This window comes from Lygodium microphyllum, chromosome 30 (assembly GCF_053477565.2).
Source record: "Lygodium microphyllum isolate KBCC chromosome 30, Lygodium_microphyllum_v1.1.10, whole genome shotgun sequence".
Taxonomy (NCBI): domain Eukaryota; kingdom Viridiplantae; phylum Streptophyta; class Polypodiopsida; order Schizaeales; family Lygodiaceae; genus Lygodium; species Lygodium microphyllum.
The window spans coordinates 4,831,782-4,849,942 of record NC_141164.1 but is presented as its reverse complement, the minus strand read 5'-3'; the positions used below and the strand labels follow the sequence as shown (position 1 = coordinate 4,849,942).

General features: G+C 44.5%; 1 protein-coding gene across 4 annotated transcripts in view; it reads right to left on the bottom strand.

The window, feature by feature from the left end:
- The window catches only part of LOC148009506 (lipase class 3 family protein), a 125,003-nt gene that overhangs the window by 13,504 nt on the left and 93,338 nt on the right, over nucleotides 1–18,161 (bottom strand). The window lies entirely within an intron of this gene.

Sequence of the window (18,161 nt, the reverse complement as noted above, 5' to 3'; positions counted from 1 at the left end):
GGCAGTCTCCGGATGTTGAACACCAGCAAACGCAGCAGTGAGAAGCTAGATTTGATGTAGACAGCAGTGAGGAGAGAGAAAGACTAAAAACGGAGCCTACAGGATAGAGAAAGACTAAAAACGCAGGCAGGATAGCCTGCAGGAAGCAAACTCAGGGATGTGATGATGCGGCAGACTGTACGGCAGCAGGTCTGCGTATGAACAACAGTCACTTGGCTGGAATCAGCTTCAAACTGCGTGAAGAGGGCTGGAAATCAAGCGCCAACTAATGGAGACAGCAATGGATAGCTTCGGCTGAGATGTCCTCTGCAAACGAGGTGTGGGCAGCAAGCTGGTAACACCTGAAACCTGTAAAAACGAGATTCAGAGAAGAGTGGAGAGCTAGCTGCCAATTTATAGAAAAATAGGGTTCTAGATCCTCCCCCACTTAACTCTCTCGATCCGCTCTCCCTTATAGGGTTTTGGCTAAAATAAGCCTAAAATAAGCATGTTTTAGGGCTGTTTAAGTGGCTAAGAGTAATTCTTAGCACAACACCCCCTGTCAGGCCCAAAATAGGGTGAGAAAAGTAGGTCAACCTAAAATTTAATTTACCCCAAGGCATCCCATCCCAAAGTAGCTAGGGCATCGAACAAAGGGTGCACGTCGGCTGCCCGGTGGCCTAACAAGACTACAGAGGCGATGGTTAGCTTACCAAGGGAGCCCAAGTGATCACCCCAGAGAGGCCAGGGCATCGGACCAAGGGTGCTCAGCGGCTGCCCAAGGGCCTACCAAGTCCTACAAAGGTGGATGGAATCAATGGATTTTTTAAATTAAAAAAATAAATGTTTTGAAAATACATAAGTAATATAGGGGCAGCGGCCGATTAAGTGACAGATAGGAAAAGATAAAGAGAGTTTTAAACCCAAGTCAAGCACAAAACTAGCAATCCAATCCCTTGCATTGACTAGTATAAGTGCCTAAGGATGAGAAAAAGTGTGTGTATGTGCTAATCATGTGGTGAATATGTGGAAAGGTAAAAAAAAGAGGATGGTGGGCTTAGCAAGACAAACAAAATAAGCAAGCAAACAAGGGTAGGGAAACTGCCTTTAGAAGAACTGCCATGTGTTATGCTACGAATATGGTGGATCCTAGAGTCGACCACTCCAAAAGACCGAAAAGGGATAAATGCGCACAGATGCATGTTTACATGAACAGAATGCCAATGTATGGGGGAATGCAAAGGGAGATGTAAAATGCCATGCTCATGCAATATGCTATGCAATGGTGCCACTGGGATAGTGCCCTCGCAAGGGAATTGTTCAGTTGTCCAAGTGCCCTTTTACAATCATGTCATCCTGACAGTGCGGATGAAGTTATAAATGTCCATAATACAATACAAAAGAATAAATGAATGTAATGTCTAAAAACTGTAAGCATAATCACTATCATGATCAAGAATAGAAGCCGCCCCCTCTCAAACTGGAAGGGAAAGTACCCTTTCCCCGCCAAGTTGAAGAAGTAGGGAAGGGTGTACCCAAGCCGATCCTGGGTAGCACGTACTAAAAAACCGGCCGGTTGGCCGCTTTGGTCAAGATATTTACAAAATTGTTTGATGATGGTACAAACTCTAGGCGAATAGTGCCTAGCTCAACCTGCTCTCTCGAAAAGTGGAAGTGGACTCCTACATGCCGTGTCCATGGTGTGACGATCAGATTGCCCGCAAGGGCAATGGCATTCTGGTTGTCGCAGTAGACAATTGTGGGAGAGTCACATGGAAAATGAAGCGCCGCCAGTAAACTCCTCAGATAGATGGCCTTGGTGGTGCCATCGAAGAGAGCCCGGTACTCAACCTCGGCCATGGAAGCCGCCACCATCTCTTGCTTACGATTGGACCAAGAAATGGGAGCCGTGCCCAAGGTAAAGAGGTAGCCGCCATGGGAACACCGGGTGTCAGGATCTCCTGCCCAATCAGAATCAGTGTACCCTTGCAAACATAAACCAGAACCATATGTCAAGCCATAAGAAAAAGTACCTCGCAAATAACGGAACACACGAAGACATGCAATCCAATGTGACATTCTAGGTGCTGTGAAATACTGACTAAGAATGCTAATTGAGTAAGCTAAATCTAGCCTAGTGTGAATTAACCAAAGAATTTTTCCTACAACAGAACGATAGGTGTGTGCATCGAAGGGCTATCCTAGGGTATCGTTTGACAAGTGGACAGTAGGATTAAGAGGGGTGGCCACTGGCCGTGTTTTGATCCGAAGTGGTAAGCTTACCTATGTTGTCATTAGGCGTGTGTGTGTACGCACGACACCCGAAGACTCTGAAATGGAAAATAATAGATCGAGAGCCAAAAAATGCCTCATAAGGGGTCTTCTGAGGAAAAGCCGCAGTCGGGCACTGGTTGAGGATGTACACCGAAGTGTTAACAATCTCGACCCAAAGGCGCTTAGGAAGCTCTGCTGCGAACAACATAGAGTGTGCCATTTCCATGACTGTGCAGTTCCTACGCTCTATGACTCCATTCTGAGAGGGGGAGTTGGTAGAGGTGAGTTGGCGAGAAATGCCATGCTTCTATAGAAACTCGGAAAACTCGTGGGAGATAAACTCACCACCGCTATCACTCCTCATGCACCTGACACGACGACCAGTCCAGTTATGAACCAGTAGCACCCAAGCAGAAAAATATGTGAAAGCATCTGACTTATGCTTAAGAAAGTACACCCACATGTATCGAGAATGATCATCCACTATCAAAAAGAAGTACAGCGCGCCATTCAAAGAGACTAGATGTCGGCCCGTAAAGATCAACGTGAATCAATCTAAGAGACTCCTCAGCTCTATGTGTAGACTGTTGAGGAAATGGGATACGGTGCTGCTTCCTGAGCTAACAAGCTTTATAAACATCTCGAGCTAGCTTTAGGTGTAGAAGGCTCTCAACCAACTCACGGCGTGACAACTCATAAAGTGAGTCATAACCAAGATGCCCTAAGCGAAAATGCCAAAGACGCTCATTGTGCGTAGGCTCCCAAGATGTGGCTAAGGCCTGGAAGCTATGGAACATGGAGCCCTCGGCAGTCGGCTCGGTGAGAAAGTGAGTCATGTGGTATAGGCCATTAGATTGTGCCTCACCGCGAGTAATCACTAAATTAGTCTGAGAGTCAAGGACCTCGACTGTGGTTGCTGTAAAGAAAACTGCTCGCCCCAACCGGCAAAGCTGCTGAACAGATAACAAGTTCACCTCAAGCTGAGGGACATGATATACATTGTCCAACGAAGCCAAATCCGGACCCTTGTCAGTGGTAAAATTGACATAACCTTGAGCCTGAATCTTGACCGATGTTTCCTACACGGACCCGCCCGGCTGCAGGGGCTCGGGTACGGAAAATGTCCTCTATAGGAGTCATGTGATGTGTAGCTCCACTGTCCACAATCCAAACTGAAGCTGTGAAGTACTCGGCTGTGACGAGTGGACCTCTATAATAATCTCGTCACGAGGCAACTCACAGATGTGAACGAGACTCGTATCGAATGTCTCTACGGAGACGATGTGGGCCTTTCAAGACCAGTCAGACAAGCCCTCTGGAGTTGAGAACGTTGTCGACTGAGATGGCTATGCGGTGGCAGTGTAAGTCTGGCCTTTAAACTGTCCCTTGCCATCACCTTGCCTCCCCTCCTGGGGGTTGCTCGACTGAGGGGTGGGGGTCTAAGACTTAGGTTTTGGTGCTGTACCTCGTGCCTTTGATCGACACTCGTCGTCAAAATAGCTAGCCTTTTGACAATGTTGACAATACCTATTCTTTTTAGATACATTCTGCCACCCTGGTTTAAGTTGTGACTGGGAGTTTCTTTGAGAATCCCCAAATTGATTGAGCTTTTGAGTTTGATTTTGATTTTGATTTTGAGTGGAGGTTTGGTTTAGTTTGCCCTTCCCTTGTTGCCCTTTCTGAGAATGAGCAAGAAGAGCCCTCTCTGAAGAGAAATTCATATAAAATTGATCAAACCACCGTGCGTAATGGAACAACTGACACTCAAATTCATAGAATGTAGGCATGGTAGGCTTTGAAACTATTCCTTCCACAAAATTGAAGTATTTCTTGGGGAGTTTACTTGGGGACAATGTGACTTGATCGTCAGAGGACTTGAGAGTCCCCGTAGTGGAGAATTCAGCGAGGAGACGCTGATACTCAGCCAACTTGACTTTCAAGTCATCCCGTCGGTGATTTTGAAAAACTAAAGCTTATGGTCAAGATTAATACGACGAGTCCTATACCGAGCCGCATAGCAATGGTCACTCAAGTGTGCCCATCGCTTTGATGCTAAGTCAAAATACTGAAGCTGAGAATGAAACTCAGGCAATAAGCCATGCATCAGCTCGACAATAGCGGAGGCATTCCTAGCCTTCCATGAGCGGACGACCTTGTATGGAACAAATGCGGGATCGGATTAGGATTTCAACCCCTGCACAAGATCCCATAGGTTCCGTGAATCAAGGACATGTCTCATCAAATTCGACCAAGTAGTAAAATTTGACCTGTTAAAATGAGTCTTGTCATTAAATGCATTCTTGGTAGAAGATGAGCTAGAACCATGAGGTGTCGGGTAGGTGGTGTAAAATGATGGTGGGAAAGATGGTGGAGGTGGGTGTGTATGATAAGAGAAAGAGAGAGGGGGAAGAGATGGGTAGACAGAAGTAGGTTGTGAGTGTCCAATGAGTGCCGATTGATGCGGAGGCACTGGAACATGAATGTTTTCATAAGGTGCTAGTGTAGGTGGAGACATTGGGACATGGTAGCCTTGTCCAAAGCGAGACTGGGAGACAACAGGATGACGAGAAGGTCTACTAGGTAATGCTATGGAGGCAAATTGTGGAGGCAACTAATCTACACTCGGGAGAGATTGAGTGGGATACCCAAGCTGCAATGATCCCAAAAGTGTGTATGAGGTAGGTGGAACACCACCTGGCGGAGGGAAGGATGAGGTCCTAAAGGATGTGCCTATGTTTCCATAACCCCCCGGTATAATGTGCAGTGTGACATGAGGTGTCTGGAATGAAAATGTAAATGGTGTAAATAGAAGTGGTGAAACAATGTAAGAATGTGGTGGAATGGGTGGGTTTTAAAAATGTGGTGTGTGAGGTGCAAATGCATTTTGTTCATTTTTACAATATTTGAAAAGTGAAAATCGTGCATACCTTCATTCAGAAGCTTTTCTTAAAGGGCAATCCTTTAGTTGAGCTCCTAAATCTTCTTTCGTCGATAGGCTATGATCAGTTTATATTTTCTTTAGAGGTCAGCTTGTCAGATGGGAGAGGATCGAGGTGCAGCTGAAGTGCAGTAGACAGTGTGAGAGTGAGAGACAGAGTTGAGCACGACACCCAATGCAATCGTACTGAATAGAGTGTAAGCTGAAAGTACAAATGATAACCCTTATAGAGTTATAAGGGGCTGTTCACACCCGAACACAGTAAGTGCCCGTAAGTGTGCACCACAAGCACATACAAAATAGTACACATAATCTGGGGGAAAAAACCTCTCCTACCGAGAGTAAAAAGTGCCCCAGTGTCCTAGTGATCACCCGCACACTCCCATATGAGCGTAGGCGTAAGTAAGGCGTGTGAGATACCCAACAAACCCCCCTGGAGTGAAGAGTGATCAAGTGTACAAGGATCATCCGCCACCAAAGGGCGTCAAATTCAAAGCATCGCGAAATGCTTCAAATTTGTCTCGTGGAAGAGCTTTGGTGAAGATGTCTGCCACATTGCTGGTGGTAGGACAGTAGACAAGGCTGATATCACCTGCATGTAGCCTCTCTCTGACAAAGTGGTAGTGAATCTCTATGTGTTTCGTGCGAGTATGAAACACAGGGTTCCGTGCCACTGCAATGGCACTCTGACTGTCAGTATATAAAGGAGTAGGCTCCGTAACAGATACATCCAAATCAGCAAGTAAGCGTCTAAGCCATACGCACTCAACTGCAGTAGTGAAGGCTGCCTTGTACTCAGCTTCACATGACGACGTGGCAACAGTGGATTGTTTCTTGCTAAGCCAAGAAATGCATGACGAGCCAAGAAAGAAACAATTGCCACTAGTGGAGTGACGAGTATCAAAATCACCAGCCCAATCAGAGTCACTGTAAGCATGTAACTGCAGTGGTCCCCCCTTGGCATAAAGCAATCCAAGAGCTCTAGTACCCTGCAAGTAACGAAACACACGCTTCACAGCTTGCCAATGCGACATACGAGGCTGATGCATGTACCTGCTCAAAACTGAAACGGCAAACTGTATGTCTGGCCGAGTGTGGCATAGATAGATGAGACATCCCACTGCTGGAGCATAAGTATGGATATCAAACAAATCACTGTCATCATGTAATGACAGTTTGAGCCCAGGTTCCATGGGTGTACAAACTGGCTTGCAATCCTGTAAGCCAAACTTCTCAAGAAGTTGCCCAATGTACCTTGACTGACATAATCCAATGCCTCTAGCATCATGTACAAACTGGATGCCCAAGTAATAGTGCAAAATACCCAAGTCAGACATGTCAAAAGTTTGCTGTAAATTATTTTTGAATGCTGAAATCTGATCAGCACGTGTTCCAGTGAGCAAAAGGTCGTCTACATATAGACACAAAATCAGCATGGATCCCCCCTCTTTATGTACATAAAGGGTAGACTCAGATGGGCTGTTTACAAACCCCTGACTAAGCAAGAAAGCATCTATCTTTGCGTACCAAGCTCGTGGAGCTTGTTTCAAACCATATAGAGCTTTTTTCAGCTTGCATACTAAATTTTCTGAGCCTTCAACTGCAAAACCAATGGGCTGCTGTACATACACTTCTTCCTGAAGTTCCCCATGTAAGAATGCAGTTTTTATATCCAGCTGATGCACTTTCCAACCAAAATGTGCAGCCAAGGCAATCATAGACCGAATGGTCGTCATACGGGAGGTAGGAGCAAAGGTCTCCTCATAGTCAATGCCCTTTTTCTGTGCGTAGCCTTTAGCTACCAGCCGTGCCTTGTACTTATCTATGGATCCATCTGCATTCCTTTTCAATTTGTAGACCCATTTCGTACCAATGGCACGCTTGCCAACTGGCAAAGACACCAAATCCCAAGTATGATTCTTATGAATAGAATCCAATTCAGCTTGCATGGCTGCCATCCAATGCACACTATGTCGTGCATCCTCAAAACATTCAGGCTCCTCATTATCATGAGTACATGCTGCCATAACAAACTCCATGGAATGTGCTGAATCATGCAGTCGAGTTTGCCTTCGAGTACGACCAGCCAAGGGTGTTTCCAAATGACTATCTCTCATAGTTTGCGTGTACCATCTAGGCACCTGTCTTGCTTCCTGACTGTGTACAAGTTCCTGCTGAATTTCAGTTTCAGCAATGTGCTGATTTACTGCATGTTCCATAGGAGCAGCTGGCTGAACATTAGGTTCATTTGCTGAAGTACCAGCTGAATCACCAAATGTGATGGGCAGCAGCCCTTCAAAGACATCACGGGCAGCCTGATATGTATCAAAACCAGCCAAGGATAATTCTGATTTTTCATCAAATACAACATCCCTGCTGACAAAAACCTTCTTGGTCACGGGATCATAGAGTCTGTAGCCTTTGCTTTCGCTGCTATATCCCATAAAGATGCATTTTACAGCCTTGTTGTCCAACTTCTTTCGAAGTACTTGTGGAATATGGGCATATGCAAGACACCCAAAAGTACGGAAGTGGCCAACAGAAGGTTTGCGGCTGTGCCAAGCCTCAAAAGGTGTGACGGTTTTCAAGGCCTTGGTAGGGCATCTGTTCAAAATGTGGCAAGCGCACATGACGGCTTCCATCCAAAAACTATGAGGCAAACTCTTTGCCTTCAGCATACATCTGGCCATCTCCATGAGTGACCGATTTTTCCTCTCTGCTACCCCATTCTGCTGTGGAGTATATGCAGTAGTGTACTGATGGATAATGCCCTTCTGCTGCAAATAAGAATTCAGCATAGAGGACATGTATTCCCCCCCTCGGTCCGAACGGAGAGTCTTAATCTTGCAACCAGACTGAGTTTCCACAAGTGCACTGAAAGCCAAAAATGCATCATACACTTCTGACTTCTTTTTCAAGCAGTAGACCCAGCACAAACGTGTAAAGTCATCAATAAATGTTACAAAATAGTAACAACCACCCAATGACTGTGTCTGCATGGGCCCACAAACATCCGAATGCACAAGCTGCAATCTGGCTGTTGCTCTAAAAGCAACATCACGGGGAAAAGAGAAACGATGCATTTTGCCCAAAATGCAACCCTCGCATAAATGCTCAGGAGGTCTCTCCAAGAGAGGTAATCCATCCAACATCTGAGTACGCTGTAATAGCATCAAGCTGCCATAGTTTACATGCCCCAAACGAGCATGCCATAACTCTGCCTCTAACATAGCAGGAGTAAGAGTGGATGTCAAATATGCAGACTGATCTACCGAAAGAGCATCCAACTCATATAACCCATGACACAAAGAACCTGTCAAGACCAATGTCATGTGTTCCTTGTCACGGACCATGCAACGGTCATCATCAAAGGTGACCTGCAAACCACAACGTGCCATAGAAGAAATGGAAAGCAGATTCTTCTTAATGCCAGGCACATACAAAGCATCCTGTAGGCGGAGAATAGAGCCATCAATGGCTGTAAGCTGAATCTCCCCAATACCACGAACAGGGTATGATGCATTATTAGCACACTGAACAGACTTCCCAACGGGAGGTGCACCAAGAGAAGCAAACAAATCTCTACGAGATGTGATATGCCGTGAAGCACCACTGTCAAAGAACCAAGTGTCAGCATCTTCTGTAGAGCTAAATGCTCTATCAGCCCAAGAGACATCATAACTGCAAGTGTAAAAACAATAGTCCCTGTCTGCAACAAAGGACGCGGACTCACTAGCAGTGGAAGGAGCTGCAGAAACAGACATCCCTGACTCCTTCTTCTTCTCTTTGGCGATGCGCTTCCTGCACTCAGTGATGTAGTGGCCAGGCTTCTTGCAGTAATGGCATTTTCCTTTCTTGGCTTGCGTGCCCCCCTGTTTCTGACTTGTCTGTGAAGTGTTACTACTACCAGAACTCTGCGAAGCATTTTTCCCTTGGCTGTTTTTACCCTTCTACCTTGACATAAAAGCCTGCTCAGAGGCTATACCATCCACACCACTGTTCCGTCTAGTTTGTTCCTCCTCTAGAAGCAAACTGACAAGCTGAATGAAAGTGATGGGCTCTTTCGAAATCCTCATAGTGAGGTTCAAGGCAGTATGAAAAGCCAAGTAAGAGGGAGGCAGTGAATTCAATGTCGTAGAAATCAGCTGCGCATCTGAGTAGTATTCATCCACATTCATGAGTTGCTCCCGCAAGTCCTGAATTTTGTTGAGATGATCCTGCATAGAATCACCCTCATTCATCTTTAGAGTCTCTAGCTCTTTCTTCAAGAAAGAGATGCGAGTCTCATTCTTTCCTGCAAACATCTGCTCCAATATCAACCAAGCTTCTTGTGAAGAAGCTGCTGAACGAATATGAGGAATGATAGAACGCTGAACTGCCAATGCAATCAGCGACATAGCCTGTGCATCCCGTGTATCCCAAGTTTTCTGAGCTGCAGTTCTTGGGGGAAGTGGCTGAGCGGGCTGAGGTGGAGGGGGCTGAGGTTGCCCTCTTGCACGTCCTCCTGGAGGAGGAGTAGCGGGAGCCACAACTCCCGGTCGTGCTTCCTCTCCACTGACATAATCCCACAAATTTTTTGCCACTAATACATTCTTCATCATGAAAGACCAAAGGGAATAATTGTTCCCATCCAATCGGTCTTCCTTGGACACATAGGTGAATACATCTCCTCCCTGATTTGCCATTATTTCCCAAAAGGCAATTGAGCAATGTCAATGCAGTACGGGCTGGAAATCTGCAAATTTCCAGAAATTGCAGCAAACACAAGTCTGCAATTAATGTGCAAAGGGTACTCTGTCACAAAAACTGTCACTGATGCACGCTTTCCAAGGTGCAATTAGTGCTCAGCAGCACTAAAACATCAAAAGCCCCAAAATTTTCTGCCCAAAATTTCTGTCACAAATGTCTATTACAAAAGCCCCAAAATGTGCATTCAATGTGTCACAGACAGACACAGCACGTTTCCCAATGCTGAAAACTGAACCTGCTGTTCAGCACGTTTCCCAATGCTGAACCTGAACCTGTTGCACGAACTCCTGTGTAAAAGAAAAGTGCAGAATGTTACCTCTGCGTGTTGACGACGGGCACGATTCCCGAGATAATGACTGCTGGGTACAGTCGGACTGACGCACAGGTACAGGCGTGCAGGTCCAGTGACACGCGCAGGCAGGACTGGGCGCGCGCTGGGCAGAGGAGGCGGTACCCAGGACTGGGTGGTGGAAACAGGTGGCGCGCTGGCAGCTGGAGCTGACGGCACAGTCTAGCTCAGCGCAGGGAGGCTGCGCAGGCAGACTGACAGGCGAAGGGGCACGCTGGGCAGACACAGGGCAGAGGACACGCTGGGCAGAGGTGGCAGCACGCAGGTACAGGTGGCGCGCTGGGCAGGGCGCGCTGTGCAGGACAGATAGCACGCTGTGCAGGACACGCACAGGTACAGGCGGCTGGGGCAGAACTGGCGGGGGCTGGCTGAACTGGAGTGGGCTGCAGACTGCAGACTGAAGACTGCTCTGAGCTGAGCTCTGATACCAAATGTCAGATGGGAGAGGATCGAGGTGCAGCTGAAGTGCAGTAGACAGTGTTAGAGTGAGAGACAGAGTTGAGCACGACACCCAATGCAATCGTACTGAATAGAGTGTAAGCTGAAAGTACAAATGATAACCCTTATACCTTAGAGTTATAAGGGGCTGTTCACACCCGAACACAGTAAGTGCCCGTAAGTGTGCACCACAAGCACATACAAAATAGTACACATAATCTGGGGGAAAAAACCTCTCCTACCGAGAGTAAAAAGTGCCCCAGTGTCCTAGTGATCACCCGCACACTCCCATATGAGCGTAGGCGTAAGTAAGGCGTGTGAGATACCCAACACAGCTTGCCTGTCTTTTCTTCCATGTACTCAAATATGTCTTCCACCATGTTGGAACTTTGTGGAGCAAGCTGATCGGCCCACTCTCACTCGGTTCTCGGCATAGGCTGTTCTGGAGACAGAATCGGTGTTGATGTGTTCGAAGTCATTTGAACCTACTGTTGTTCTTGCTTCTTGCGAAGAGCTCTTGGATCAAAGGCCTAGGTTTCTCAGAGAGTACCAGGCTCTGATACCATGCAAAGAAAATACCCTAACACAGAAGCATAAATAGAAACTGTACGACAAAGCACAGACTGATAAAGGAACACAATTAGGGTTAGGGTTAGGGTTAGGATAACTCAGAGACAATGAACACAGTTAATAAATGAAATGATATGACTACTAACAATACGATGCTCATGCAACAAACACACTATGCAGTGAATGAATATTGAACCTCGAACTCCTGTGATCCTTGAGCAGGGGTAATGAGCTGGAGAGTGTGTCGTACTCTGAACGGATCCCGAATCGCAGCAAGGCCGCCTCCGGATGTCGAACACCAGCAAACGCAACAGTGAGAAGCTGGATCTGATGCAGACAGCAGTGAGGAGAGAGAAAGACTAAAAACGGAGCTTGCAAGAGAGAAATACTAAAAACGCAGGCAAGACAGCCTACAGGAAGCAAACTCAGGGCTGTGATGACATAGCAGGCTGTATGGCAGCAGGTCTACGTAGGAACGGCAGTCGCCTGGCTGGAATTAGCTCCAAACTGCGTGAAGAGGGCTGAAAATCAGACGCCAACTGATGGAGACAGTGATGGACAGATTCAGCTGAGATGTCCTCCGTAAATGGGGTGTGGGTAGCAAGCTGGTAACACCTGAAACCTGCAAAAACGAGATTCAGAGAAGAGTCAAGGACTGGCTGCCAATTTATAGAAAAATAGGGTTCTAGATCCTCTCCCACTAAACTCTCTTGATCCGCTCCCTGTTTTAGGGTTTTGGCTAAAATAAGCCTAAAATAAGCATATTTTGGGGCTGTTTAAGTGGCTACGAGCAATTCTTAGCATAGTAGATGGTACACCCAACACATCACAAACAATACAAGTTTATCCAACCACTTGAGAATGCCGATGATGAGGGAAAGGTGATGAAGTATCATGGAAAGAAGAATGGCGGTTTAATCCGTCGATGGAAACAACTTAGGATCTGTCCAGTGATGCTCTACACAATGAGATGCATAGTATGCTACATGCTGAAGAATGCTCATACAATAGGTGCCACTTGGATAGTGTCCCTCTTGAAAAAATTGTTCACTTGCCCAAGTGCCCTAGTCCAAAGATGATGAAATTATGCAATGCAAAGGGAAAGGTATAACAGGAGGGAAGGGCCAATGTCGAAGACAAGTGCCGAAACCTGCAAAATAACAAGAAGGGTAGGAAACCCCTCTCAACTTGGGTGTCAATGCCGAAGAAGAAAAAGGAGCCTGAGGATGTCAATCTTCATGTGGTGCCAAGAACCATGTGGATGAAAATGATGAAGCATCCCGACTAGAAGAGCAAGGATAGAAGACACTGTCATGATAGCATCAAGAGAGATGCTACACAATCCACCATAGGAGAAGAAGCCTCCATGTTGGTAGAAGAGTAGAACTTCAAGTAGATGGAACCATGAAAGGAATGGTGCGCATCTCCTATCTCCAGCTCAAGAAGGACTAGTACAAGGCTGTGTGTTAGCCCTACATTAAAATACAAAACCTTGCAAAAGAGGTCAAAATCTGCAAGCACAGAGGTGAATAGTGAAATGCTTCAAAAAACAAAACTGAAAATAAAAGAAAGCAAAGCTAAGTGCAATGCAATGAGTATGTAAGTATGCAATGTTAGTCTAAAAAGGGAAAGGCCAAGTGTGTGGCCACCATTGTGTATGGCGAGGTGGGAAAGGGATCCTAGAAGGTGTAGTGAATACACTAGAAATGGATGCATAAAGTGCAATAGGCAAGCCACCAGCAAACCAATCAGTCAATCCTTCAAGAGTAGTGAAGGACACAAGCTGCTGAGACTGTCTGCGTACTACATATCTAGTAGCTGCTAGAGTAGATGTGTAGCAATGGGAGGCGTAGCCCCACTCGATTGGCCACCCAGAGTAGAGGTAGTTGTAGCAGCTTGCTACAGTTTTCTAGGAGGAAGACCTTGGGCCTTAGTACGACACTCGTCCATATGGCCCGTCCTTTGGTAGTGTGTGCAAAACCTATTTATCTTAGGAATTTGTTGCCAAAGGGGTCGTGTTTCGTTGGCTCCGTTGTTGGGAAAAGAGGAATTACCCTTGTTTTGGCTTACCTTCATATCTTGCGAGTTCTTGCCATTGTTGGTTTTTCCTCCCGAAGAAGAGGCAACCAACCCTTGCCCCTTTGAATGGATGTATATGGAGGACTTCTTGTGAACTTGATCGTGTAACCTCGCATAACACAAGAACTAGCACTCAAACTCGTAGAAGGTTGGCAATCTAGGTAGTGAGATAATGTGCTGGATAAAATGGAAGTATTTGTCGGACAACTTGTTCAAGAAGAACATGACTTGCTGTCTAACTTTGGGGAGCCAATAGTGGCAAACTCAGCAACTAACCACCGATATTTGGTCAACTTGACTTTCAAATCATCCCCTTTCTTAATGGAAAACTCCTAAAGCTTAAAATCGAGATTGATATGTCGAGTGTGATCTTGAGCTGCATAGTGGTCAATGAGATAACTCCAACGCTCAGATGCAAGGGGAAAATACTATGTCGTGGTCCCTCCAAGATCAAAGAGATAGCCAGTCTCACCAATCGGTCCAAACGTAGTAGCACTCGTTGGAGGAGTGTAAACTGAACTATATGTGATGCGCAAGTACTCCTCAAACTCTTCATTTGTAAGATGACCAAAACAAGAAGAAAAAGATGGTAAAGGTGAAGGCGTGTCTACCTTCTCCTTGAGACCATAATGCTTTCTTAGAGCCTCCAATGATGGAGAACCCTGACATAGGATCCCTAGAAAAAGGTGCCGAGACATTATGAGCCAGAATCGAGTCACGTGTGAGTCTTGCACAATGACTAGCCTCCACAATCACCGCAAGATACTCTTCAAAAGAGCAACGTTTTTTATACCATGTGAAGATGTACTAGAGTTTGCATAGAGGAAGCACATCACACACAACCAAGACTGAAACACAAAGGCTCGGTCACAAACAAGCAAAACTCAAACCCTAAATGTAAAATGCAAAACACAAAAGCTCAAAACTCAAACACAGAGACAAACACAAAGAGAAGAAACTCTGAAGTGAATGAATATTGTAAATGAAAGTAAGAGTGTATAGAATTCCCAAGGGCAGAGCAATGCAATGTTGGAGAGTAATATCCACTGGAGACAAATTCCAAGTGTTGTGGCCTACCAGTCGAAGTGTTGGAGTTAGAAAACACCAAACACTGATTACCAGAGTGTCTGGGAACCGAGGTGACTGTCGAGGATGATGCTTGATGATGAGGGTGGCAGCAGAAAGTTGCAAACACAATAGTAGAAGGGCCACCTGAAGGAGGAAGGAGGTTGCTAGCTACCGCCAGGTAATGTGAAGGCCAAACGCAAGCTGCAGGAGGTCGTCGGAAGGTGTGGGAGATTATTGCCAACTCTTGCCTGGTGGAGGAGTATTCAAATGCAAGTGTAAGGAGATAGTGTGTTGGCAATGGCACAAGAGTCCAAATGTAGTAGGAAACTGGGCACCAACAATGGGCGACAAGTAGGGAGGAAGACGCTAGGCCTTGCAAGGGCTAATGAAGGAGTGGCAACAACCGCGGAGGGTAGACCACCACGTGGGTGAAGGCTGATGGCTGAAATCTGCATTGAAAAAATGAGGATGAATGGTGGGCAACTTGTCTATTTATAGATGTTAAAGGGTGCCCCAAAATCAGGGTTTTGGGGGACCACTAAAACTCTCTAGAACCATGCACCAAGTTTGCGTTTTTCATTAATTAAGCGTGGTTTGGGATTGTTTAAAGATGGGTCTAGCTCAACAACATCCCAAAGAGACCAAGATATCAAACCAAGAGTGCCGCATTGTGCTGCCCAACATCCTACTAGGATTGTAGATGCACTAGAGATCTTTTTAGCCTTCTCTTCATGGTTTTTTTTTTCTTTTGTGGTGAGATAGAGATTAACCTCTTTAAAGGGTATTATCAATGTAAGAGCACTGTTACATCCTTGGACATCTCAATGAGCGCTAGTAGCACTGGTCATAGTGGCCATGAAGTGACTTAGTCTGAATGCACTAAGGGCACTTACACGCTTAGGACAACCAAGTCCTAGACTAATGTTGGGGAAAGAGAAATAAAGCAATGACATAGAGAGTGAGTGAGAGCAAGATGTGTCGAAAGAGGATGATGGTATCCGTGGTAGATTGGAATGTACTTTCTTGTGAGCTTGATGGTCACTTTCATGTGATTAAGGGCTGTCCACCTGATACGAGAACTGAATCTAATGTACATATGAAATCAACCTTGGAATTCAGTAGATGTTTTCATGATCTAGATATTGTTGCCTATATTTATTTTGGTGAAAAAGTCCAATCATTGTTTGATAGTCCGTTTAATTCTCTTGCTTTCAATAATATTGCTGATACTAATTCTGATGTGAGTAGATATTTGGATCCATTCTACACGAATTTGTCGATGTCTTTCCATCTGAATTACCAGACAAACTATTGCCATCTTATGGTACATTAGATCACAGGATCGAAACGTTGCCCTATAGCCATTCCATCTCTTAGCAATCGTATTGGTTTAGCCCAAAAGAGGAAAACTAGATAGTTAGGGAACTTCACGATTACTCGACAAAGGGTTTTATTGGACATAGTAAGTCACCTTGGGGTGTGCCTCCTCTACTCACAAAGAAGAAGAATGGCATAGTGTGCTTTTGTGCTTTTGTGCTTTTGCATAAATTATAAGGGTCTTAATAAAGTGACCATCCAGAATAAATATCCGTTGCTTTGGATGGATGCTCTCATAGATTGACTTTGTAGTGTGTATTACTTCACCAAGATCAATCTTATGTATGAATACCATTAGATACAAATAGCACTTTAGGATGTTCCAAAGATAGCATTTTGTATGCGATATGGACACTATTAGTTTTTTATCCTTTCTTTTACATTAACAAATGCTTCTGCTACTTTCTAACAAATGATGAATATTTTATTTTCTCCGTATTCACAAAGTCAATAGTCATTTTCCTCAATGATATATTTATATTAAGTAAATTCAAGAGCATGTGAACCACCTACATATCATCTAACATCTCTTAAGAGGGGAACACTTGTTTGTAAATATATCCAAGTGGTTATTGTTTTGCACGAAGCTTTTGTATCTCGAACACATCATCTCAATTGATGGCATCCGAATTCATCTCGAAAAGATCCCAGTAGTTCTTGATTGGCCTATTCCGAGAACCATATGGCAAGTTTTTTTTTTTTTGGGTGTTATTCGTTTCTTTTTGAAGTTCATTAAGGAATATGTATTGTTGAACTCTTTAACACATTTGCAAAAGGATATCTGAAGCAAGAAGAAGTATGTTAGCTCGCTGATTGTTTGGACTAATGAGCTCGATCAATGTTTTCAAACATTGAAATGTTTGGTTTCCACTACATCATTGTTTCAAATTATCAATCTAAGTAAACCTTTTGAGGTTTATACAAACATGAGTGATTATGCTATAGGTATTGTTCTTTATCAAGATGGTTGATTTGTTTCATTTGAGAGCCAAAAGCTCACGAATGCCTAGACACATTACACTACTCAAGAGAAGGAATTATAGGTAGTCACCCATGCGCTTAAAATTTGGCTCATTACATGTACAATGCCTGATATATTATTTGGATTGACTACCATTTGTTAAAGTATCTCTACAATTAGCTTGGTCATCGTGGCCACAAGGTGAGATGGGTGGATCTTATACAAGAGTTTTGACTTTCAGATCCATTATCAGAAGAATGCAACTAAAATGGTTGCCAATACTCTTAGTTGGAGCTTGGAAGTTAATATATTGTCTTTCTCTAAAATTTCGACTGGTTTCTATCTTTCTCTCGAGAGCATTGTCAAAACGACCCTCACTTCGGTAGGATCTAGCAATTAGCCCAAGATGGATCTAGTAGTCCAAGAAGCTTTGGTGGTCCACATGCCCAAGAGCTGGGTAATGAGAGAGATGGTGGAAAAGTATTCCATTTGTAATGGATTACTATTTAAACAAGTCAAAGTGTATGTGCCTTGTGATGAGGATATTTGCCAAAAAAAAAAGCAAGCATGGGTGTCATGACGCGCCAAGGGTGGGACACTTTGGCATACACTGAACTTTGGCCTTAGTTTCTCGCTACTTTGATTGGCTGCACATGAAGGCTTTGGTTGAGTCTTATGTGAGAGCATATCTGCAGTGTCAGCTTAATAAAGCTAAATGGCATAAACATGTGAGGGATGTTAAATCCTTTAGCATTTCTATGGATTTTGTAGTAGGATTACCTCATAGAAATTGAGGTCATGATGCAATTTGGATTCTAGTGGACTCATTAACAAAAAAGGCTTGATTCATTCTAACAAAGACGGCCATTAAAGCCACGATGTGGCTAGTCTATTTGTCAAGTATCTATCTAGACTTTATGATTTGCTCGATAAAATAGTCACTGATCGAGATCCTAAGTTTACTTATCATTTTTGATAAACAATCTTCCAAAAATTGGAAACAAGGTTGTCCATGTTGTCCTTGGAACATCTTGAGACCGATGGGTAGACCAAAAGGAAAAATCAGACCATGGAGGATATCTTGTGTGCATATATTTCTCGTAAATAATCTAATCGAGAGCATTATCTTCCTCAGATTGAGTTTTCTTATAACAATGCTAAGCATTTGGCTATAGAATATAGTCCATTTATACTTTGTATGGTTATGAACCAAAACCATTGATTGTTGTTGAGCTCAAGGGGGTGAAAATGCAATTGGTGGTCAACTTTCTACATGCTATGCAAAATATTTTGATAATTGCAAGTGAGCGCATTAAAACAGCCCAATGCTATATTTTATGCTAGTCAAAATCTCCAGGAGGGCACAAGGATTTACGGCA